At 41.3% G+C, this 25,782-nt stretch overlaps 1 pseudogene; it reads right to left on the bottom strand.

The window, feature by feature from the left end:
- LOC149243417 (sucrose synthase 4-like) overlaps nucleotides 1–25,782 on the bottom strand; it is a 122,328-nt pseudogene that overhangs the window by 81,113 nt on the left and 15,433 nt on the right.

Here is a 25,782-nt window from a genome sequence, read left to right as displayed (position 1 = left end):
TTCAAATCCCTCTCCATAAAAACGATTCTGACCTGCCCAAAGGCTCTACAGGATGTTTCTGGTAGAAATACAGAACTTCCTGTAGAAAGTCCTGTAGCTTCCTGTAGAAGGTTGGACCATGACTAGATTGTGTCCAAACCCTGAAAAAATGAGTGTTCATGGAGGGGATGGATGTGAGGATGCCTGGGAACTTGGTAGGGACCCTTCTGCTGGTGTTGCGAGGCCCCCTTTCCACATTGTGTTCCTGCAACAATTTCCAAGTAAGGCCACACATCAAATCGAGAAACCCATTTCTGCAGAACTCCTTTTTATGTTCTAAAGGGTACCTGGAGTATCCTTGAATGTTGTGTTACACCAATTCTTTCAATTTGTTGATTTCATGTTGTACCATATGCGTCAGGAATCAGCCGAGTCACCACAATAATTTCAGGTTTGATGTCCAATCCTTGATGTTTTGTTCTCAGCAACATTTCATTCTCCAATGCACGAACTTGATCAAGTATATACACAACCTGTCCACCAGTATCTGGCATTCCTAAAACATTTTCTTGGCCAAAGTAACCCTGAGGTGAAAGAATCACAACATTAAAGATCATAGGAATCCTTCCTAGAAATGTTTCTAAATTTGATGGATCAGGGGCCTGCAGAGTCTCCAAGAGCAAATGAATCATATCCAAGACATCTTCTGCATTGTCTCCCCATCCTTTTCCAATCCCATTTCTTGTAATTTGTATTCAAACTCTGTATGTGGTGTATTCTTGGGGAAATTTTTAAGATATTCCTCTGCCTTTACCAAGACTAAGCGTAGCTTGGACAAACTTTGTATTCTCTCATTCAACATCAGCTTCTGGCCTCTGTAGCTATGTGCTCGAAGGAAATCTAGCAAGGGCTGCATGCTTTCTCTATCATGGAATAATCTTGAGGACAAATGCTGATTGAGAGATTGAACTCCACTACCAATGGAAGATGGCCGTGTTGGGTGAGGAAAAGATTCATTGAAGGGCTCAAGGTCTAGCTTCGATGCATATTTATCCTTGACACTTTCATCCACAAGGTGCTCCTTGAATTCCAAATATTCAGCCACAAAAAGCTGTTCAGTATCAAGTTCATCAACATTGACACGGACATAATCCCACACACCAGGCCTTGGCCGTACTGCAAGAATAATCCATGGTGGAAGAATGATGGCCTCCTATGTGGACCTTAACACATCTCCAAATAGCCCATCTTTGAGCGTTTGAAGTTCATCATTCTCTCCCAGTACCTCTGTTAGTCCATCTAATAAATGATGAGGCTGCAAAATATTCTTCCCTTGTGATACATATCTCTATTTAGGCTCCACATTTGATGAAGAAAAACTCGGGCTTTTCTGCTCTGGAAGGCTTTTCTGTACTTTCCTGTAGAACGTCTTCCTATAGAAATGCCTGTAGAGTGCCCCTGCGCGTCTGAGTGAGCCCGATACGCTGGAGAATTGTGAACCAGGCCACAAAGCTCAATGGAGGATGATGGGTTAATCATTTTGTGGAAGCATAGGATGCATAATTCAGTTGAAAATGTTGCAAGTGCAAGTTAACAGCAGTCTGTGAGTTTCAGCTGAGCGTTCGTTAATTGCTACGTGATTTGTGGTGAGGTGGCAAAAACATGTGCTGGCCATGCAGACGGAAGTGCTGCCACAAATTATCATATTTCCTACCTGTGATCACTCCATCAATCACGCCGAAGTTTAACTGGTCATCACTACCTGTTTTCTGATTTCCTCCTGAGATGGCTGAGTGCACGTGTCTTATTCACCCACCGAGTGCTATTGAACTGGATGAGGGTGGCCAGTTAGCTGGCCATCGATTTTTGTAATCCCAACCATCTCATTGCTCATTCTGTTTCCGAATTACATTCATGCAATCAAAGGAATGAGTTTTAGTCACGTACCTGAAGTCAAATGGTTGTTGTGAGGTGCTTTTTGCTGCTACATGCATCTGTTTCGGTGGTTGCATGATGGATATTTTGTGCTATAAGCTCTTTGCTGTCTAATGTGTGGTTATTGTTCTTGTGCAGGTATCCTCTAGCTGGATCTAAGCTGCAGGAGTTCATTTCCACATTTAGATCTGCACGCTCAAGCTGCTGCTTGATAGAGGGAAATGTTCCCCTAGGGCTTTTTGGGTTGAAACCCTAGCAGACTGAAAGTTATCTATTCAAAGAAACATGCATTCATACAGCCATTATGCTATTGTAAGCAAATTCTATGATAAGGGTACGTACCTTTGGTCCTACGTTTGAGAAGGCTCTTAGGGTCCAAACCCTTCTTGAAGTTCCCTTCTTCTCTTTTGTCCTGCAAAACAACCAATTCAAAGAACACAACAGTACATGGACAAAACTTATAAAGAAACCATCTTCATGTTATAAAGAAAGGTAGTTAGTTATGAAATCCAAACAACCATTTACATATGAACTCAAACATGAATATCATTAACATAAAGAAGATTCATTTCGGGAACCAAGACATGTGTTTCTTTTATTATAGACAAATAAAGTACATAAAAAGGAATATTTTTCACCTGAGTCACCTTCAGCAGGCTCTAAGCAAAGCTTCCTTCCGGATCCGTTCCAGCCTCAAGACTCTAACAAACTCCTTCCATGACTCTCTCCATGATGTCATAAATAGTGGATGAACATCAACACACAAGGAAACAAAGGTTTCCTGTACAAAATGGGGGAAGTGCAGAAGGCACAAGGGACTTTAGACCTGGTCAAGGGAAAAATCTCAGCATAATTACCTTCTCTCTCTTCTCTCTACCTTTAGGCCTTCCCTTTGAGGTCCTTTTATACCATCTCCAAAGTAGTTTTTTAGTTAGGAGTTGGTTGGGAACAGTTGGGCCACGGGCACTAACAGGTGATCAACAGATAAAACCCGCGATCTTCGCCCGAAAATAAGGAGTGTTATATATTTTTTAAGTGTTTTAATACATACACGCGGGTTGGCTATACACATACCCGCGTATACACGCGTTTAACTCAGGGCAATGTTGCGTATAAGGGATAAAACACTGTTTTTTGAATTTTAGGACCAGGTCTGGAAGGAGGGGTTGCCCTAGGCCATGAGTACAGCATCACAAACCATAAGAGTGAGATTTGGAGCTATAACAGATGCCCCCTGATATATGAGGCTAGAAGGGGTACATGATGTCCGAAATATATTATGCGAGTACCTAAGGAAGTCTATCAAAAACCGAGGAGGACTTCACCAGAATTCAGCCTGCCAAGCCACCAAAGGAGATCAGAAAGAAACACTGTCTGAGGCGGGCATACCCATGCTCAGAAAAAGTAAAGCATGTCCACATATCAAGTACAAGCGGATCCACTAAGTATACAAGTATAAATGACTGAAAGATACATAATGGATCATCTGATCATAATGAACAAGTACATGTCTGAATATCACATATAAGACTGTCAATGATGCTGAAAGATGAAACGGATCACTGATATCAAAGACTGATCCCCAAAAGGTACCAACTGAACATGATGGAATAGGATGGTACTACACTACAAACTCAGGTGCCAGCATATAGAATGTCGCCATGACTGACTGCAACATATAAAGTGGAGTGGTATCAACTAGCAGCAATAGGAGCAACTGTCAAGTGAACCAATGAATGCTGATACAACCTGAGGTCTTCACCGACCGCCGTGGTACATTTCTACACCATGGGAATAAATGATCTGAAGTTGACCATGTGAGAAATCGTTTGATTACCGGTCATTGATGTATACCGTTAACAAACGCAAGACTACTCACCGATAATGATAATGAGTGTCAAGGTACCCAGTACAATCTAACAAGTGTGAATAGATGAGCTGGAGTCGAACACCTGTAAGAATCTATCGATCAGGAGACAATGATGGTTTCCCACTGTCGATAGCGAAGGATCTGCCACTAATGACTGCAAACCCCAAGGTACTGCCAAATGGACTCTAGATATTTGCCCCAGAGCAATGAGTCGGAGTCGATAGGGAAAGATCCGCTAGAAGGAAGGAATTAAGGCATCCTTCATCAATCTAGCGCGAGTGTAACGCGTAGGCCAATAATGTGGAAGGAATCGGACGAAAAAGATGTAGTAACCCAACCAAAGTACGTTTCCGGCATACACAAGATGTGGCTAGCGCACGACAGAAACCCTCTGAACCAACCAATAATGAAAGCTGACACAGAGGCGAGGTATCCACCAATAGGGTCAAATGGAAACCAAGGTATTGCATGAATCCCAATGTGTGATAATGTAAACTGATGTCGAACACAAGGGAAACCACTCAGTCAAAGACCCATGATACTGATCGATGCTGAGCACAAGGTAACCTATCAATAATGAAAATAGGGCCAGGGTGTAGCTCTAGGCCTGTCCTCAGAGCAAGATGTCGTCGTCGATAAGGACAAGACCTGCCAGCAAGAAGTCAATGGGGACCTTCTAAAACCGGCACGAGTAAAGGACCAATATAACTGATGTGATGATAGACATGACACTGACAACCAGGGATGGCCGACTAAAAAATGAGTCAAGCGACACCGCAGAGAGGCCGACTCAGGCTAACTTCCCTTGAACAAAAGCACGACTCAATGTGACTATGTGGCAGCATATGATGACTCTGTATAAGTTTGCCATGTAGGAGGCACGAACGAACCCTCCATATGATTGGAAGAGATAACCAATTGGGGGAGAACTGACTCAATAACAAGGTTATGGCGTACCTAAGTCAAACTAAATCCCACCCATACGGAGGAGACTTTGTTTTGAGTGCTTTGTTCAAGGGCGACACAACTGACTCTAGCTGCCAACAATAAATGGAAATAATGTCCCATTCCCACTCTTTTTGGAATATTTAATTTTTTTGTCTTTTTCTATTAAGCCGGAAAAAGAATAAAAGAATGCTATGGTACAGTGGAAAGAATGAGTGTCGGTGAAACAGATGATCTAGTTCCTGGGAAAGGAACGATCCTATGCTCAATGCAGGGAGGTGAAAACTGGTCAGTGACACTCAAAGGTATGTTCCTTCCACGGGTCAAGGTGTGTCAAGCTGCAGAAGTCAAAGGTATGCAAGGTTGATTTCGCAGACGTCATGGTCAAAAGTTGGCTTAAACACGAGTCCAAGTGAAGTCGGCTCTAGGCCAAAAGGTGCAAGTGGTCAACATGCAATGCAGTAGTATAACTCAACACAAAGGAGCCTCTAGGGTATAAGGCCAGAACAAAGCGGAGAAGCTAAGAGGAATGAGTCTTCAACGCATAAGTCATGGCGGGACTATAGAGGACTCCTGAGCCTACTCAAATCGGAGCAGCATGAGCAACAAGTGTCAGTGAGGTGCTAACTAGGATGCCCATGTAAAGGATGGCTCTACCATCATGTCATGATTTAAGGAATCGGTGAGTGAAGATGGCTTACGAAACATAACACGATGGGATCGACCCTATGGCGGATGTATCGGTCAAATGGAGGCTAGTATGCATAATGCAACGGAAAAAAGGTGTCCCTAACCTATATGCCAGTGAGAACACGATACCTGCCATGACGGGTCAGCAGTCATGGAACCGTCTCGAAACTGAAAATCGTCCAAAATGTCCTGAAAAATAGACCAATCTCAACATTCCAAGCTCCCAAGTTAAAAGTCACATGAGGCCAAACAAAATAAAATTTTGAAAAAAATTTTCATTTTCAAAACTTATAAAAAGCATTTTGGACTCACCATTTTTACCATTTGAGTTTGAGAGCAAAGGATTTGGAGCAAAAGGAGCAAACTTCCCACAGCTAGATTCAACCATTCAAATTCGTCAAAAACCTCTAGGTAACACTTATACTTAGCTTGCAATTGATTCAACAAGTTCACGGTAGTTGTGTCTACTGACCCAACGATACCATCCGCGTGCGGACCTGGCTTCGACTTAGCTACGTCAACCTTAGACCCAGAGCGTCTGGCAAGTATTTTTGTAGGATCCCAGACTGAGAGTAGATTAATTCTAATTGCTGGGCCCTAAAAATGGCTTTCTCCTCAGAATAGACTCCAGACATGGAGACATCCTTGGAGATATCGGGTTGTAAAGACTTCAAAAACCACTCGAGACGGTACTCCGGAGGGATTTCGGCTTTAATAAGCCTCTTTCTCCGTCTCCATTCCTGAATATGGTCAGAAATGTGGGTTGCCTTATCCTGACGAAAGGTGGCCAGAAGTTCAGTTCCGGCATCATAGCAGACAGGCAACTGGAAATGATTTAAGAAAATATTGGCTAAGTCAGCGAACGATGTAAAGCTGCCCCCTGGCAACTCTATATACCATTTGGCCGCATTACCAGTCAAGGTGCGCTGAAAGAGTCTCAACCTAATTGAGTCATCAATAAGGGAGTTAGATGAGCACCACAAATGGAATGTGGTTACATGGTCGCCTGGGTCCTCACCACTCTTCCCTTCGAATTTTGGAATGTCTGAAGGGAGTTTGGTTGGGACCGGAGGCCAGGCCGGATTGTACTTGATTGGGTCATTTGTTAACTTAGTGAGATCTGGCAAGTTTAACGTTGCCAGAAATGGAAGCTTAGGAGGACCTTGGGGATTCCACCCAGACTGGGCAGAACTCCCAAAGTTCTGAAAAGATTGTCCTGGAATTTGAGAGGCACCAGGTTGCCCGAGGTGACCAGTAGAATCGGCTGAACCAAAAGGCAAGCCTTGTGATCCAGAAAAATTCAGAGTTTGACCAAATTCGGCCATATAGCCTCCATAACCAGCAAAGTTTCCTCCTAAAGGATTGTAAGGAGTTGATAACCCCTGATACGGATTCCAAGCCGAAGCTAGGGGAGGAATACTTTGAAACGAACTAACTGTGGAGTATGGCCTATTCCCTTGTTGGCCGATAAACGGATTCCCAGTTCCTGCGCTACTAACCCCAGGTTTATTCCAACCTTGGAAAGGATTGCTGCTTTGTCCTACAGAAGAAAAAGGCATGGATCCTACCGTCAGGTTGGAATGTGGTATATGACCACTTCCAAAAGGAAAACCTAGAATGAAGCCGATCCGCCCATCATGGACGTAGCGACACTAAACGGAACCGATGGAATACCCTATGAATGGGTTCCAAATGGGAAGAATCCAGTACCAAAAGCATTGGTTTGGGCATTTCCACTCGTGGACGAAATGGAAGTAGACCCAACTAAAGATGTGCTAGCAAAAGATCCAAACAAGGAAGCAGAGGAGATGGAAATGGTTCTTCCCCCTTGCACCGATGTTGGGGTTTGCATAGTCATAGCACTTGTAGAAGCCATGCTTCCAGTGGTGGTCATCGATGGTAAGCGCGTAGCGTAACCTGGACTTGACGGTCTATGCATCAGGGTCCCAACGTATTGCAGTACGTCTAGATGACTAGATGGTAGTGGAGAATTTGGAGCCGCTAACGACTCTGAAAGTTCTTCTATCTCTATGTTATTCTCCGCTTGAAAGAGAACTCGAGAAAGGGCTGGAGTGTCCCTCTCTTGTTCAGAAGTGCCAGGCCTTGCTTGGCCGCTAATGCCCCCGAGAGGAGGATCAATCCCCGATGCGTCAACCGGCGTGGGACGGAACCCACCGGTAATATTGCCTCTGCGCCTTCTAGGAGAAGGCTCTAAACTTGGTGGCGAAAGACCACGAAGTCTTCAAGATCGTCTTGGAGATTGGTCAGCCACTTTGAATTTTTTGTTATGATCTAACTAAAGACTCAAAAAATTGAAAGCTAGGCCAACTAGGAGCACAGAGCACACACTATAAAGTCCCTAAAGATACAGCCAGTCAAACAACTTCCAAGTATTTTCGCTCTGGGTGATTAAGATCGGACACCAAAATACGAGAAAGTGAAATAAGGGGCCTTCCGAAGATAGTTTGGGATGATGAGGGCCCAGTCCTATCAGCGAAGGTATCAGAGGAAGTTACGCTGACCTCCTAACAACATCCTGCGCCAGTGCAAGCCCCCAAGCTTCGCAAGGGTGCCCTCCAGTAGTACTGTCGAGAGTGATGCAACGTCAACCTCAGGTGCCACGGGATTCCCCTCCGTAGCCACCTGTGTAGTTCCCTAGGAGTAGCAACTATGGATACCAACTCGTCGTAGAAGCCAGGCGGAACAGTCGTGAGGTAAGTTCGGACAAGTAGGAGAGGGGGTATCTCTCTTCCCTGTCTTCACAGACCCTCGTGCTTAACTCCCAGATCTGGAGCTTTCCTGGTCTTCCTAACGCTATTGGATTTTCTCTCGTTATTCAGACTCCTACGTTTGACGTTTATATGGCCTTGGAGAGTTAACTCTCCACTTGCCTAATCCAAGGCCCTAAAATCCTAATCTTGTTGGTGTAACTGACTAAAACAAAAAGTTCTAGTGAATTTTAGTTAGTGCTTGATTTTATTAGGCTGTTCTTTAAGTCACAAGGTAACGGAAGTGAAACTAGTGGTGTTTTTTGACGCAAAAGAAATTAATAAAAACTTAACTACATGCACATGCACTTTTTCGTTTTTCGATGAAGAGAAATTTCTATAGGGTTCAGGGTTACTTCTAATAAAACAAATTTTTCTTTTCTTTTCGTTAATTCAAACTTCACACTCACAAAAGCTAACAAAGCTATGTATGCCTAAAAAGGGGATGCAAATCTATCCTAATGTAACAACTATATGTGGATGCAAGATTTGAAACTACTCTAAAAACAAAAATGAAAGTTGCTAGCTTATCAATCTTTATCTTGCCACTTACAATGTCTAGATGGAATATGAGATGCTACCATTCATTTCGTCTAAACACTAAAAACAAGTTCTAAGACAAACATAAAGCACTATCACTTCACTAAAAGGAAACCAAATGAAAAGTAAGTTCAAGAAAGCAAAACTAAGATTTTCAAAAGATTTTCTTCAAAGCAACAAACAAAAGAGCCTTTTCAAAAAATGCTCTCAACAACACTGAAACTTGTGATTGAAGAATAGGCAATCAAACACTTTTGCGAATCGATACCACTCAATGGATGAAAACTCAACAAAAATAAATGTGTTTAAAATCGCTCTTAACAATCAAAAGCAGCAATGAAAGCTTTGGCAACGAAAACCAAAAGATCAAAAAGACAAATTCCAAGAAAGTGTTAATCAACAACTTTCATGAAACAAAGAAGTGGATGGTCACAAAAAGCGGTTTTGTCAAGCAAAAAAAAAGTCACCAAAAGCAAGATTAACACAAAGATTGAATTCAATCTTCCTACCCTGATGAAACAGAGCAGCCAAGATTCCTAGCAAGAAATCTTGCGTGCTTTAGCAAAAAACGATGATGCTTGCAATAAAAAAAAACAAGACGAATACTCCTTATAATCAAAGAGAATTCGGAACGAGATGCTTGCTGTAAAACAAATAACTGATACTGGAAAATGACTGTTTCAGACTGACTCAAACCACCAGACAAACCTTCAGAGACTAAAAAGATTTATAAATCTTGAAAATTGCAATATATACGCGACTGTACTGAAGTACAGATTGCGTGTATACGCAACTGTATCTGAGGAAACTTGCGTATACGTGGGTTCACTCAAAGAAACAAGCGTATATACGCCTTTGTATCTAATAAAAACAGCGTATATGAAAAGCTTCAAGAAAAATAAAAAAACAAACTGAAGAAACTGGCAAAGCTTAAAGTTCAAGAACAGACCAGACAGTAACAACAAGTAGACAAGGCAGCTGAGCCCTGATTGGCTTGAAAAACACCCAAACTAGGAACAACAAGAGTGTTGTCCCCAGTGGAGTCGCCAATTCTGATAGAGGGAAATGTTCCCCTAGGGCTTTTTGGGTTGAAACCCTAGCAGACTGAAAGTTATCTATTCAAAGAAACATGCATTCATACAGCCATTATGCTATTATAAGCAAATTCTATGATAAGGGTACGTACCTTTGGTCCTATGTTTGAGAAGGCTCTTATGGTCCAAACCCTTCTTGAAGTTCCCTTCTTCTCTTTTGTCCTGCAAAACAACCAATTCAAAGAACATAGCAGTACATGGACAAAACTTATAAAGAAACCATCTTCATGTTATAAAGAAAGGTAGTTAGTTATGAAATCCAAACGACCATTTACATATGAACCCAAACATGAATATCATTAACATAAAGAAGATTCATTTCGGGAACCAAGACATGTGTTTCTTTTATTATAGACAAATAAAGTACATTAAAAGGAATATTTTCACCTGAGTCAACTTCAGCAGGCTCCAAGCAAAGCTTCCTTCCGGATCCATTCCAGCCTCAAGCCTCTAACAAACTCCTTCCATGACTCTCTCCATGATGTCATAAATAGTGGATGAACATCAACACACAAGGAAACAAAGGTTTCCTATACAAAATGGGGGAAGTGCAGAAGGCACAAGGGACTTCAGACCTGGTCAAGGGAAAAATCTCAGCATAATAACCTTTCTCTCTCTTCTCTCTTCCTTTAGGCCTTCCCTTTGAGGTCTTTTTATACCATCTCCAAAGTAGTTTTTTAGTTAGGAGTTGGTTGGGAACAGTTGGGCCACGGGCACTAACAGGTGATCAGCAGGTAAAACCCGCTATCTCCACCCGAAAATAAGGAGTGTTATATATTTTTTAATTGTTTTAATACATACACGCGAGTTGGCTATACACATACCCGCGTATACACGCGTTTAACTCAGGGCAATGTCGCGTATAAGGGATAAAACACTGTTTTTTAAATTTTAGGACCAGGTCTGGAAGGAGGGGTTGCCCTAGGCCATGAGTACAACATCACAAAACATAAGATTTAGATTTGGAGCTATAACACTGCTGTTGAATTTTCACAGGACCAAAACCTGTTTTCACCATTGCTCCCGAACGATGGATCGGATCGATCTGAAACTTTCTGGGCATGTTCTGATCATCATGATGCACCTCCCATAGCAAAATTGCGATCAATGGATGCACATATTTTGAGAAAAATAGAAAATGACTGAAGATTTCAGAGATCAATTTCTCGGAAACCATGCATCGGAATTGCCTGAAACTGCTTGGGTAGGTTACTATCACCCATATGCATCTCCCCATGAAACAGGTTTTGAAACAGATGCACGGATATGGAGAAAATGCAAAAATGACTGAAGGTGATGGAGGCTGATTTCTTGGAAACCGTGCACCGGAATTGGCCGGAACTGCTCAGGCATGTTTTCATCATCCTTGTACAATTCCCCATAAAATGGTTTTTCAAATGGATGCATGGTTTTCAAGTTAGGGCAAAAACAAATTTTGTTCTATGTATTTTTTCTTCAAAGCATTCTACAAGTTGTTGCATGGTGAAAAAGAATGAGCTTTGGCTGTGATGCAGGCATGGAGATGATGGAGGAGGAGTTTGAAAATTGTAGGAGGACTTCTAAACCCTTGAGGAAAGTCTCATGTTTTCCAAAATACCTTTTTCAAATCCATTTCTAGCTTCCTGTAGAAATCCTGTAATTTTTACAAGAACTTCCCGAAGAACACAGTTTTGAGGAAAGAAGCACAATGAGATGGAAAAAATGATGGAGAAGGGTGAGGGATGGAAACATGGATGCTTGCAGGCCTCATGGACAGATTCTCGGCCTTCCGGTCCTCTTCAAAGATCAATTTTGGCTCGTTTGTAGGCTTCCTGTAGAAGACACAGACCTTCCTGTAGAAGACACAGAACTTCCTATAGAAGGCATAGAACTTCCTTTGTCTTTGTTTTGAGCAATCCTCCTGACCTGCAATGTCCTTCTTGCAACCTGCAATTATTCAATGGAAATTAACTTTATTTTTCTTTTCTTTTTCTCTTTTTTTTTTTTTTTTTGAGAAACAACTAGGGCACCTCATGGAGGTTTTCACCCTAATTGCCTGCCCTAGGTGCCTCCAAGGGAGGTTTTCACCCAGGGATCTTATTCCCTTTTTATTTTCTCTTCTTTCCAACCCATTGAACGCGTCATGGAGGTTTTCAATCAATGAGCCGACCTAAGGTGCCTCTGAGGAGGTTTTCACCTTAGATTTTTGTTTTCATCTTATTTTCATTTTTTTCTTTTTCTTTTTTTTTTCTACCCTACCCTACTTGAAAAACAAAATTATTTTCAAGTATAAGAATACTTCCAATGAAGCGATGTGCACATCGAGATTAGAGATAAAATGATGTGGCGGCTTGAAATGCATGCTTGGACAGCTATCCGGATCTCAGAGACCCAATGATTTGACTTTGAAGGGCGCAAACATAGCTGAGGAAGAGAGTACCGCTGCAACTTACTAACGATCTGAAACCATATCTCAATATAGCTCTGATATCCTTGGTCCTTTTGCTGATCTGGATCATGTTTCATGTCACCTTTTATCATGAATTTCTCATCTCCCTCTGTTTGATGATCTTTCTCTTGAATACATGGAAGATTTGATGGTAACCATGAGGGAGCTTTCTTGATCTCTACTTTTGATGTCTTCTCTTCATCAAGTGCAGCCTAGGGTTCTTTGATCTCTTATTTTGAATCTTCTTTTGCCTTTGGTCCTTCAATGTTGTCAACATAATCTCTGCTTTGCAACACTCTTCCTGAGCTATGGTGAAGATCATTGAGCTCAAGAGGAGTCATTTGGACATGTTGTGTCCCAGCATTGCAATTGTGTTGAGCTACTCCAATGGACAGGTTTGGAAATGGTGGTATGGGTAGCTGAGTGGGGGCATAGATTTGAGATGGATGTGGATGGGGTTGTGGTTGGGTGGGAATTTTGGGTTGCCTTGGTGGAGCAGGAGGCGATGGTTGTGGATGAGCAGGTGGTGGAGGAAAAGAAGCGAGAGGAGTGTTGTATTGGGGCCTCAACCCCTGATGAGGTGCATTCCACTGAGGCTGTGGCTGAGCATAAGAGTGAAATGAATGAGCAACTAGTTGGGCATAATATTGAGGAGGATATGACCAAGGAGGAGGTGTAGACCAGGAAGGATGAGCAGGGGGACCCCAAGAAGGCATGAAAGTGGCTTGATAGGGGTCATAATAGGTCTCAGATGTCCCTTGCAGTCCCTGCTGGTAAGATCTAGGTCCATGTGGCCTCCTTTGGTTCATATAATAGAGTGATTTAATGGCTCCTTTTGCCCTCTGATATGCAGCTTTGATCCTGGGTAAGGAAGGGTACTGATCTATAGGATGGTCTTTTTCACAGACAAAACACACTTCTATGGAGTGCAATGGACATTCATTCCTAGGATGCTTTCTAGTGCACCTGGGACAAAAGATGGCCAAAGCCCTCTTGGCTTTTTCTTGCTTCTTTTGGATCCGCAAGGTATCCAGTTGCATGGCAAGAAACTACCTTACCTTTCTCTTGAAATCTTCCATATTATTCGCAAACTCATTCTTGGACAAGGTATTGCTCCCAACATTTATATTTGCAGCCATTTGCTCCAGAGGAATGTTTTTTTCTTCTTCTTCCCTTGAGGTTCTTCAAATATGTCTTGCTCTCCACCTAAGGGTTCATTAATCACAGGCATCGAAGAAGAGAGAAGGTTGGCTATGTGAAGCAGTGGGGGTGTTGTGCAATCATTTTTCTAACTTATCTCTACTCCTACAAGGCATGAAAGGAAATCTTTTTGGTTGATTTTTGCTTCTTTTTTTTCTGCTTGTACCTGCAAAAACTAAAATAGATTGAATTGCAACTAACTATCTTGCTGAAATGAAAATGCGGAATTGAAATGAAAGCAGTAAAGGACTAATCTATTTTGCTCAAATGAAATTGCAGGAATGAAATACTAATCTATGCTTGCAGAATTGAAATTGCGGAATTGAAATGCTAATCTATGAAAGCAGGAAATACTAATCTACTTTTGCAGAAACGAAATTGCATAATGGAAATGAAATAAAATACTTAGCAGAAGGTTGTAGTGGAAAATAGAAGAAAAGCAGCAATCACCAATACTCTGACGCTTCCCTGGCAACGGCGCCAAAAAGATGGTGGGCCCCAGTATTGCAGCAATAATGCTGCAACCCTAGAACTCCCTTCTTTAATTTTATCAACCCGGTAGTTCGTAACAAACTTGGAAGCGACGGTGCTGTATGCACAAGTACTAGCTCTTGCCGCAGCTGTCACTTGGTCAGCTGGCACAAGTCCGCTAGGAGCTTAAGCCAACTTCTATGAGATCTTAGAAGAAGCTTTTTAACTGATGAATGAAAGCTAACTCAAAGGCGCTAATTTACTTGCAGAAAGAAACTGGAAAGCGGAAAGGAAATGCAAACCCTAACAAACCCTAATTTTACCAGCTAGCCCTACTGATGCCAAAAAGAGGATGCAAGCTACTGAAAGAGATGCCATTGAATTCTAGGAAGGTAAAATGCATGTGTCTAAGTTATCACTATCTGAAGAAAACACCTTTTTGTATTTTTGAATAAGTTGTCACAATTATCATGCATAAAATTTAACTGTTTTTGACTGTGCAGAGGTGGATCGGTGGGAGAAAATGCTTGCAGGAGGTTGGGAAGGTTATAAGAGGTCCTAAGGGGTCCCTATCACCCTTCCTGAGAGTTTCAAAAAGTTTGGCTATCAAGAAACCTCATTCGTGAGCTTCTACAGGAAGTCTGCAGGGGTTCTACATGATGTTCAGGAATTTCTACAGGATGTTCTGTAACTTTTCTACAGGATGTTTCGAAAAGAGGATTTTGGAGAATGGATGGAGGGAAAAAGGTGGAGGAATGAGTATGGAGGTGAAATAGGGGTGTAGGGGAGTTCAATACTTGGAGGATGGAGTCGAGGAGTGGCGCAGATGGTGAGATTTGCTCAAGGAGGGATGAAACAATGTTGCACAAGAAGATGAGAATCATGGCAAAGTAAGCGAATGAGGTAAATGTAAGGTAAGAGTTCTGAGTGAAGGATGAAATAGGTAGGTTGGATGGAGTATGTGTAGGTAAGGAAGGCTAATAGGTACTCTGCAAGTGGTTTTTCAAACTGAACAAACAAACACTTATAAAACCTATGACCTAGTTACTTTACTCTATTCTGACCTCAGTAACAACAAAAGGAAATGAATAATAGTTTATTCGAAATGAAATGCGTGAAATTGCTTATGCCACTAAGAAATAATCAATTGAAGCATTTAAACACTACTAATATCAGCATCTACGAAAGAGGATTCCAACACTAAGAATTGCATGGCAAAGCAAAACAACGTTTTTGTTGGCAGCAAAGTCACATTGGTCCCAGCTCATGATTCCATTGAGGGGGAGGTGAGATCCAAGGTGTTTGGTAGCCTTTTTTTGAAGATCTTCCCTATGATTAACCTATCAAGAAAATCTGAACATGAAAAACCTTTTTAATCATCAAAAGCAACCTAAACAACAACACAATATTTAAATCTAAATAGCAGATTTTATTCTAAGAATGCAGCAAAGACACATGAAAGTAAACAAAGGAGGTACTGGGCACTTGAGATGGGCCCAAACCCAAGAGCTACAGCCTCCTAAGAGAGATTTAGAGCTGGTGCAAAGCTGGATTCATCTTTATTGAGCAAGAAATGTTATATTCCAAAAACTGTCCACAAGGAGAACTTGAAAATGTGCTGAGAGCAAAGCTAATCTACTGCCTAAAAATCGAACTACAAACTAGCTAACTTCTGCCTACAAAGTGACTAACTACTGGCTAACCAAAATGAGGCCCTAATCCTTCTTATTTATACAAATTGAGGACCCCAACAATCCTCCTAAACTTTAGGGACTCGGCTGCCCAAAACTTGTAGTTAACAGCAGTCCTACTTGACTTGCTTGGCTGCCCTTGTGCTAATTGATTTGGTGGCCCTTGAACTCCGAGCTGATGGTGGAGAATTTGAGGTAAGGGCCCATAAATGAAGGGGACACCTTCCTACAAATCCTCTCCCTTGTTCTCCCACGAATTTGGCTGCCAAGTACTCATTAAAACCTTCAATTTTGTCTCCAAATTGACCAAAAAGGCTACGCAAAGCACACATTAGACTTGTTGGCATAATGACTAACCCAATTCATTCTATTAGCATAAATATAATAAAAAAAATTCAATAAACTAATGAGAATGGTGGATTAAGTCGAATTAGGAGGTTGAATGAGCCCAAATAATTATCCATTTTTGGGGCTCATCACTTATCCATCTAGACAAGACCAAGTTTCACCTTTTCTAGACTCGTTAAAGCATCAAATAGCAATGGATTTTCCGAATGGTGAAATTATAAAACAAGCATATCTTATCCTCCTCAAGCTTGATAAAAAATATAGAGGTACTGGTCATAAATGATTGGGGAAATGGGAAAGAACTGAGAAAAATTTATGGTAGAAAGTCACTCTTGAACATGACACTTTCACTTCATCTCAGTGACTATTTGGGTTGGGTTCTCTGCTTGATGGTTATCATACTCATGGTCTATCACATCATCCATCACTTTTGTTTTGGGTCAATGCTGCCAATTCATTCAGAGTATTTGGGTTGGGTTATCTGCTTGATGGTTATCATACCTATGGTCTATCACACCATCCATTACTTTGGTTTTGGGTCAATGCTGCCAATTCATTCAGTGTCATTGATATGTTCAAGAGAATTCATTCAGTTCACACTTCATCCTTTGTAATACTATAAACATTCATTTTCATGACTACCATTCTTGAACCTTGTGTCGTAAGTCGATTCTCATCTCCAAAATCATTTATCTCATTTCGTGTCGTAGATGTGGGATACATAAAGGCCCTCCTATGATGAATTTCTTCTTGTCAACATCAACACATCATCCAGGAAGCTGACTTAGAAACACCCCTTCAGTACCTTGAAGCTTGCATACATCAATGGCAGTTTTCTCGCTTCCGGTGATAAGTTGACATCAATGGCCTTTGACCGAAAAACTCTGTATGGTGTTCAACATCAAATCATTTATTCACACCATTTGAAATGTACTGTAGTACCTTAAGGGTCATTATCATTATCATTGATTCCTCTCGTGTCTGTTAACGACTTACATCATTGGCTAGTAATTAGACAATGTCTTTCCATGTTCGACTTCAGAACATCTATTCACATGGTTAGACTTGTCCTTGAGCAAAAGATTGAACGAGATTTAAGACCGCAGATTTAGTTTCATTCATCCATGTTGCAATATTTTCAGGAGTACTAAATCAAATGCACAATTCCCTTACATTCATGGTCAACCATTCATGGGTCTATATATGTAGACGACTATATTTGTACATGTAATGAAAGTTTATAAGATGAGCATGGGTATGCCTTCTCTTAGCTAGTTCATGAGAAAAATAAAATTATCATGATATATGTATTGTAATTGATGCAAGTCACCTTCTGTCTCGAAACCTCCTCTCCTCGTGATAAAGCATTTCACTCGACATATATATTTATGACTTCATGCTTTAGGGGGAAACTGTTACAGATCCATTTCGGCACATCAACCCCAACTTGCAGATCGATACTATTAGGGCCCATCATCCCCTAGTGCAGTTGTTACATGCCCTAAAGAAGTTAGTCATCAGAATGCCTCACTTCCCAAGAAGTTCCATCACTAAAAACATCCAAAAGCTACCTCTAAGAAGATCAGCGTAGGTAGGCCTTCATTAGGGTGCACTGCAATGCAAACCATACACTGACAGGGTGCTATGCAGTGCACTTGGTCCCTCTTTGGCCTACGTTGGGTGAATTTGAGTGAATTTCCATGAGGGTTTGAAGATTCCTTATCCATTGGAAGCCTCTAGAAGTTTCTCAATGCCACCTACTCCTTTGAGTTCACATTTGGATGAGGAAGGGAGTTAAGGAACATCAATCCCCTATTCATTCTTCCATGGAACTGATTTCTAAATTTAGAAAGGCATTTATTATCACCATTGATGGCATAACCTCGTTCATTCACCTATAAAAAGATCACTCATCTAAGAGATCAGGAGCTAGAAAATACTGAGTTATAGGGAGATGTTGTTGTTATTGTTATATACATTTTTGGGCACTGCAACCCCAAGCATAAAATGTCCATAAACCAAGGGCTCCAAAGTCCCTAAAAGTGTTGTTCCAACCCCTAAAGGAACAAGGTCAACTGATTACAACTTCTCCCAGAAGTTCTCCATGAAGAACTACTCAGAATTGGTCAAAATAGGATCATTTCACCTGCTCCATAGGCAAAGTGTGTTGCATCTCACCTAAGTACACTCAGTGGGTGTGTTGCATTTCAAAATGCCCTTCTATGGGGTGCGATGGGCGAGAAAAGACAAATGGCAGTGTCAATCCGTGAGGTGGAGAAGCATGGAATCTTCCAGAAACTTCTCCTGTGACACTTGCCTCTCTGAATTCGACCAAGGATGAGTAAGAGATCATCAATCTCAAAGTGGAAGCAAGAACTATCAGAGGGAAGACACTAATCAAATCACAAGCTGAGTCATCTCCCTTACAGATATCTATATATGGATCCCTCATCCCAGAGATCCAGAGGCTGTAATTTTGCATCTTGTAAGGAATTGCTGTTGGTTTCTTGAGGCAACATCATAGTGTTGGGTGATCTAAGCTTTGCATGAGGTGAAGAAGGGCTTACTTGCTGAGAGGATGATGCTAGGTCAGAACAACTGGTTGTAACTCTCTTGGCTCTTTCTTGATTATCAATAAAGCTATTCAAGTTTTCCTCCATACTCTTATGTAATCTATGTTTTGTGCATTTGTATGGTCAATTTAAATCTGATCCTAGATTGTTTATGATAATAGATACATGTTCTGATATAGTGTTATGCTGCTTTGATTCTACAGGTACTCTGTAAAGCTGGGTATACAAGGAAGCAAGTAGCAAAGGACTATCTGAAGAGAGAGGAATCGAGCAAGGAACCAAGCGCAAGACAGAGGTTGGTCTCCTTTATTCTTCTCTCATCTATCTTTCATAAAGGAAAACAAAAGTAGTTTTACTTTGTTTGTTTCTAAGGTAGCTACCACGCCTTAGTGGGATTAGCAGTTCTACATACACACTTTTCCCTATAACAAAATGGCGACTCCGCTGGGGAGCGACTAGGTTGTTTGTTTATCTACATTTGTTTACTTTATAAACTTACAGACGGAGCCTGAAGTTGAGCCAGGTAGCTTTCGAACTGCATTTGCTATGTAAATGCAAAGTAGATAAATGCCGCTTCAGTCAATCTCCGGGTTTTTTTTTATGAATTAAACAACTGATTTACAAACTCTCTAATTGCCCTTGTGGTGGCTCTAGTAACCTCCTTAGATCTACCCTTGTTGTTGATTTACTGATTACCACTTGCTCGACCAAAATCCCTGAACTGAACTGCAAACTGTGACTCAGAACCCAAGCAAAGTCTCGTCCCTAGCCCAGTGCACTCTCTGTTATGTGAATCTCAAATTCAACGCACTTCCCGAGTATATTAGTTGCACTGCATTTAAGATTCACTGTGTTACAGGTGCACTGTTCAGAGTAGGAATTGTTCCTGAATTTTGGTTTTTGTTCACTCTTTTCAGATCTATTCAAGAATTTTGCTGCCTGTAGTCAGTACACCTCTGTTTGAAACCCCTTTCCTTGCAGTTATTCCGCCTCCATTGTGAAAAGAACTGTAAATGTTTTTGTGTATTTGTTGAGTCATTTTCAGTTAACGTAATTGTAATGTCGTTTCTTGATTTGAGAGTGTCGCAAGTGTCGTTTTCAGTCATAGAAGAGATTTTGATTGCTCTTGATAGTCGATTACTCTGTTACTATTGTATTTGATCTGAATCAATAGTTTTTCTAGTGTCAAAAGCAAGTTTTCATTTCCAAATTGCAAAGTGTCGTCATTGTCTTCATTTTGATTTTGAAAGGAAACTTGTTAGTAATTGTCACTTTGAAAAAGTAATTCAGATTTGCGCATTAGCTTTCTTTTTTATTATTCACATATTAAGAAGGCTGAAACAAATACATGCATGTGCATTTGCATTTAGACTGTTTGATTGGTTTGATTTAGGACAGTCCATATAGTGTGTGCTCTTTTCTCTTTGTTGAAAGAATACTATTTCTCTTTCCTTAGTAGCTAGGATTTTCATTGCACAAAGAAGATAAAACGACTGTGTATCATCTTAGATTGCATTTTAGGAATTGTACATCTACATCACACGGTGAACCTGAAAGGAAAATTTCTTAAGCAAGATCAACTATAAAATAAATTTAATGAATCTAACAACGCTTTGGAACCTAACGCACAACATCTAGAAGTCTAGGCTAGAGACGTATTTCGGCGTCGTAAAGCCTGGTAACTATTGTTCTCACTGTTGGTTGGGTGATTCCTCCACTTTGAGATGATAAGTGCCAGTACGGACTTGTGCTCCCACGTACCGTCGAGTATATTTTGGGAGACCACAATAGGCTTAATCCTTTATCCATAGGAAGCCGTGTCTGCCACCCTATCGATCGCAATGCATTGAACACAACATTCGGGAAGATTGACTGCCATACCATAAAAAGTTTTCTGCAGTTTTGCGATTGGTTTGGTAATCCCTCTGCATAGATTTCCAGAGCAGTCCATTTCTTTCCTTTTCAGACTCCTTAACGGAAAAGGCCCATCTGAGCAATTGTCACTTCAATCTCATTAAAAATCGAAGGCGACTAGAGTCATCTTTTGTTTTTTCTCGACTCTTTAAAATTGAAAAAACAAGTTGTGTCAAAGCGTCTAAAATTTATTTTAAACGGAATAATCATCACCTTTCCTACGTTGGTCTTAGGTTGAGAGAATGGAGTCCACCAACCAAGGAGCTCCCCATGGAGGAAATCCTAGTCCCTTCTCCTCTTGGGGAGATGTTGGTGCACCCCATATGGCCACGTTGTCGCTTCCAGGATTGACGATTGGCTTGCCCATATGGCATTTCTCAACCTCCGTCGTTCAGAACACCGCAATTCCTAAACAATCGAGTCAGAAACTAGACAATTCCAGAGTTACCCCCCCAACCCTCTACTTCGTCCAATTCTTCCTCTCCTCCTTCCTCTTTGCTTGATGAGACTGGTAAAGCCAAAAATCAAGTACCTAAGAAGAAGAAGGAAAAGAAGAAGAAAGAGAAGAAGGAGAAGGAGACAAAGGCGAAAAGGCGAAACCAAGCGTCGTCTAGTGAAAATCGCACACTGCACTGACCAGGCCTAAATCGCCATGTGTCATTTGCAAAGGAGACCACTATCATAGAGATTTTCCATGCATCCCTCGGATCTTAAGGGACTGGTCTCCTCATTTGCACAACCCAGTGTCATCAACCTCTGATGATCATGTTGAAAGCACACCATCGACTAGTGAAAGTGAAGTCCCTGGACAAAAAGGAAAGTGCAATTTTCCTTGTAAACTGTGTGAAGGAGATCACGCCGTCCACCGTTGTCCCTTCTTAGATGAGGCTAAAAGAGTTTTGGACGATCGTCCGGTTTCACCATTATGACTTCCTCCTGGATACAAGAAACTCTTGCCGAGTCCGTCACTAGTTGAAGATCTGGCTGACCCACCCAGGTGGTCGGCCGAGGCATCTATCATTAAAGATAAACCATCTGAACCCATACCAGATGAAAGTAAAAAGGTGGAGGCGGTAGTTGACCCGGTCTTGCCTTCAGAGGTTCCATCTTCAGATGATATAGTCACTGAAGAGAACAAGGATGACACCATCCAAATTCTTTTCGTAAACATAGACTCCGATGAACATGGGGGCAATTTACCCATTCCTTTACCATGGGAAGGAAGTTCATCAGAGTCGTACCCGGCCGTCTATTCAGTCCCACCTCCAAGCAACCTAGTTGTTTCCTTCGACTGGAATCAGCTAGGCAGACCCCGTTTACCGGCTAGTGTACCATTCCAAATCATTGCTCAAGTATATCGAATGGTTATGGCCGGTACCATCATAGATGAAGGGGCTTCTGTGAGTATCCTTTCCTCGACTGCTTGGAAAGCGCTTGGTTCGCCATCGCTTTTGCCTGAGATGATAAATCTAACAAGCTTTGAGAAAGGAACCAATTGACTGTTAGGGATCCTTCCCAATGTGCCCATAACATTGAGAGGGAAAACCATTCAAATTAACATAATGGTAGTCCAAGGACCCCTAGATTATAATCTACTCCTTGGACGAGACTATATTTATTGCATGGGAGCCATTGTCTCATCACTCTTTATGGTAATGTGTTTTCTGCACGAAGGAAGAGTGGTCAAGCTCGTAGACCAGCTTTCATTTCCCAGTTCACACATGGAAAATAGTCATATACCATCCCTGAATGGTATTTTCACGCAAGGAATGCCTCATCAATCCCCAGTTTGTCCACCTGATGAGTGCGAGTGATTCGGTGGACATGACTGAAACGCAGGGGGCATGCACCCTGGTCTACTTTGGCAGGAAAACTTCAGGTATAGGATAGGTTTCTGCGAGAGATATATGACTAGTCTGACACTCCCGTCCGTGATTGGAAAAGGGGGTTGGACTTGAATAAGATTCCCTTGTCAAAGTTATGTGGGTGGGGGCGTCTGCGCCACTCACCTTTGTCTATTTCAGTAGGCATCGCCAAAGAAGTGTTTTGTTTGCACTGTAGATAAAACAATCTTTGGTAACCTAAAAGAGGTAAACCTTTCTCGATAAAACAAATGTTTTGTCGATAGATTGAGAGGTGCCCTTGAAACTCTATTTTATACCTGGGGGCATGCAAAAATTTTGGCGTGCAAGCGAAGAGTGACCATTTATTTTTTAAATTTGTAGGTCCTCTAACCCTTTAAACTCGTAGGATTGGTCGTTTCCTAACTTACATAAAGAAAGGATGTGGGGCAAAGCTTTGAAATAATTGCCATTTTATATACGAGACATTCTTATTATAAGACTGGATTAATCGAGCAATTTTAACGCGGACTTCATGCTCGTTAAAAAATAAACATAAGCAATGAGCAAATGTTTTCCCCAGCATTTAAGCTAAAAAAAAAATGAACCAATTCCCGGTAAATAACCATCGTGAATGTAGTACTTCAGCCTTTAAAGCCTTGGTCGTGTTCCCATCATCACCTCCACTCTGTATTGGCCGATCATTCACCTCCATTTTATTGTTTACCCCTTTTGAGGAATAGTTGCGAACAGTGATCCTATTAGCCATCCTTGTAATGCTACTGTGATTGGAAAATTCCAAACCTTACCTTGAATCAGCTGCTACCCAATTTTATCACTTGTTCCTCAAAGACGAGTCTCCTTTAAGCTCTTTTCAACTGACTCGTAAAATATGAAAAGGTTGCTGAACCATTGGCCTCTCAAACTCGTTAAAGGGACGGGAAGTGCTATCCCTCCTTTAGATTTTAATCTTTTTGGACTTGAGGGATTATTACACAAAAAGATTGAGCGCTTGTTTGGTTCGGCTCGTTAAAAGTATCGAAAATTCATCCCTTCTGTATTGTTTTATACTTTTTCGGACTTAAGGGATTAGATGACGAAAAAGGATTTTTGGAGTTTCCTTTACGTCCCTTTTCAGACTCTCTAAAATTGAAAAGGATCGAGTTATCTTTGTCGCTAAACTCGTTAAAACCTAATAGTGACAAACTTGTCCATAGCAGACAAGAACGAGTTTCACTATCACTAGGCTTGTTAAAACATAGCGATGGGTTTGCCCGAAGGGAAAATTATAGAACAAGCATATGTTATCCTCCTTAAGCTTGAAAAAAATAAAGAGGTACTGGTCAGCAATGACTAGGGAAAAATTGGGAAGAAAACTTGAAGAAACTTTGTTGGTAGCAAGTCGCTCTTGAACATGACACTTTCACTCCGCATCCAAGTCGGGTTGGGTTGTTTCATTCACCGGTCACATCACCATGGTCACATCACACCATCCAAATTTGGGGTTAACGCTACCAATCCATCATGTCAGTGTCGCCGATATGTTCAAGAGGATTCACTCAGAGAATCCACCTGTGTCTCACCCGCTGCAATACATTTATGCTCCATTCTTTCATGACCGCCACCCTGAACCTTATATCACCAGATCGTTTTCACCTCCATTAAAATTATTTTCTCTGTTCCATGTCATTGATGTGGGATTCATTAAGGCCCTCCTATGAAGGATCGCTTCTTGTCGACATCAACTCATTATCCAAGAAGTCGATCTAGGAACACCCACTTTAGTACTTTGAAACTTGCATGCCTCAATGGCAAGTTTCTCACTTCCGGCGATAGGTTTACATCAATGGCCTTCGACTGAAAGATTTTGCGTGGTGTTCGACACCAAGTACCTTATTCACACCACGTGAATTGTACTGTAGTACCTTGAGGATCATTATCATTATCGGTGATTCCTCTCGCGCCTGTTAACAGCTTACATCATTGGCTGGTAATCAGGTGATGTCTTTCCATGTTCGACTCCAGAACATCTCTCACATGGATCGACTTGTACTTTGAGTCAAGATCGAATGAGATTGAAGACCCCAGATCTAGTTTCATCCATCCGGGCTACGATATATATTCAGGAAAATAGAGACATCAAATGTACATCATTGCTGCACAGATAATCATCCAATCTATGGGATGATGGCTCCTCCAGAATCATCAGTCTACACTCAGACGATTGTCTGTCCTATGTACATGAAAATAAATTTATAAAGCTGAGCATGGGAATGCCCGCCTCAGCTAGATCATGAAAATATTATGAAGATAATGTATTGTATTGTATCTTATTACAGGTCTCCTCCCAGCTTGAAAGAACTTCGGATCCTCATGATAAAGCATTTCACCCGACATAAAAAAAGATTAACGACCTCATGCTTTAGGGGGCAACTGTTATAGACATTTTTGGGCACTGCAACCCCAAGCATAAAATTTTCATAAACCAAGGACTCAAAAGTCCCTAAAAGTGTTGTTCCAACCCCTAAAGGAACAAGGTCAACTGATTACAGCTTATCCCAGAAGTTCTCCATGAAGAACTACTCAGAACTGGTCAAAACAGGATCATTTCACCTGCTCCATAGGAAAAGTGCATTGAATCTCACCTAATTACACTCAGTGGGTGCGTTGCATTTCAAAAATCCCTTCTATGGGGTGCGATGGGTGAGAAGAGACAAATGGCAGTGTCAATCCGCGAGGTGGAGAAGCATGGAATCTTCCAGAAACTTCTCGTGTGACACTTGCCTCTCTGAATTCGACCAAGGATGAGTAAGAGATCATCAATCTCCAAGTGGAAGCAAGAACTATCAGAGGGAAGACACTAATCAAATCACAAGATGACTCATCTCCCTTACAGATATCTATATATGGATCCCTCATCCCAGAGATCCAGAGGCTGGAATTTTGCATCTTTTAAGGAATTGCTGTTGGTTTTTTGAGGCAACATCATAGTGTTGGGTGATCTAAGCTTTGCATGAGGTGAAGAAGGGCTTACTTGCTGAGAGGATGATGCTGGGTCAGAACAACTGGTTGTAACTCTCTTGGCTCTTTCTTGATTATCAATAAATCTATTCAAGCTTTCCTCCATACTCTTGTGTAATCTATGTTTTGTGCATTTGTATGGTTAATTTACATCTGATCCTAGATTGTTTATGATAATAGATCCATGTTCTCGTATAGTGTTATGCTGCTTTGATTATACAGGTACTCTGTAAAGCTGGGTATACAAGGAAGCAAGTAGCAAAGGACTATCAGAAGAGAGAGGAATCAAGGAAGGAACCAAGCGGAAGACAGAGGTTGGTCTCCTTTATTCTTCTCTCATCTATCTTTTATAAAGGAAAACGAAAGTAGTTTTACTTTGTTTGTTTCTAAGGTAGCTACCACGCCTTAGTGGGATTAGCAGTTATGCATAGACACTTTTCCCTGTAACAGTTATGAGACCAGAGTTGACTACAA

The sequence above is a fragment of the Pinus tabuliformis genome, chromosome 8 (assembly GCF_031772625.1).
Source record: "Pinus tabuliformis cultivar Carrire ecotype Pingquan chromosome 8, CPIR1, whole genome shotgun sequence".
Classification (NCBI taxonomy): domain Eukaryota; kingdom Viridiplantae; phylum Streptophyta; class Pinopsida; order Pinales; family Pinaceae; genus Pinus; species Pinus tabuliformis.
The sequence above is the reverse complement of the archived record's forward strand: the minus strand, read 5'-3'. Positions and strand labels throughout refer to the sequence as shown.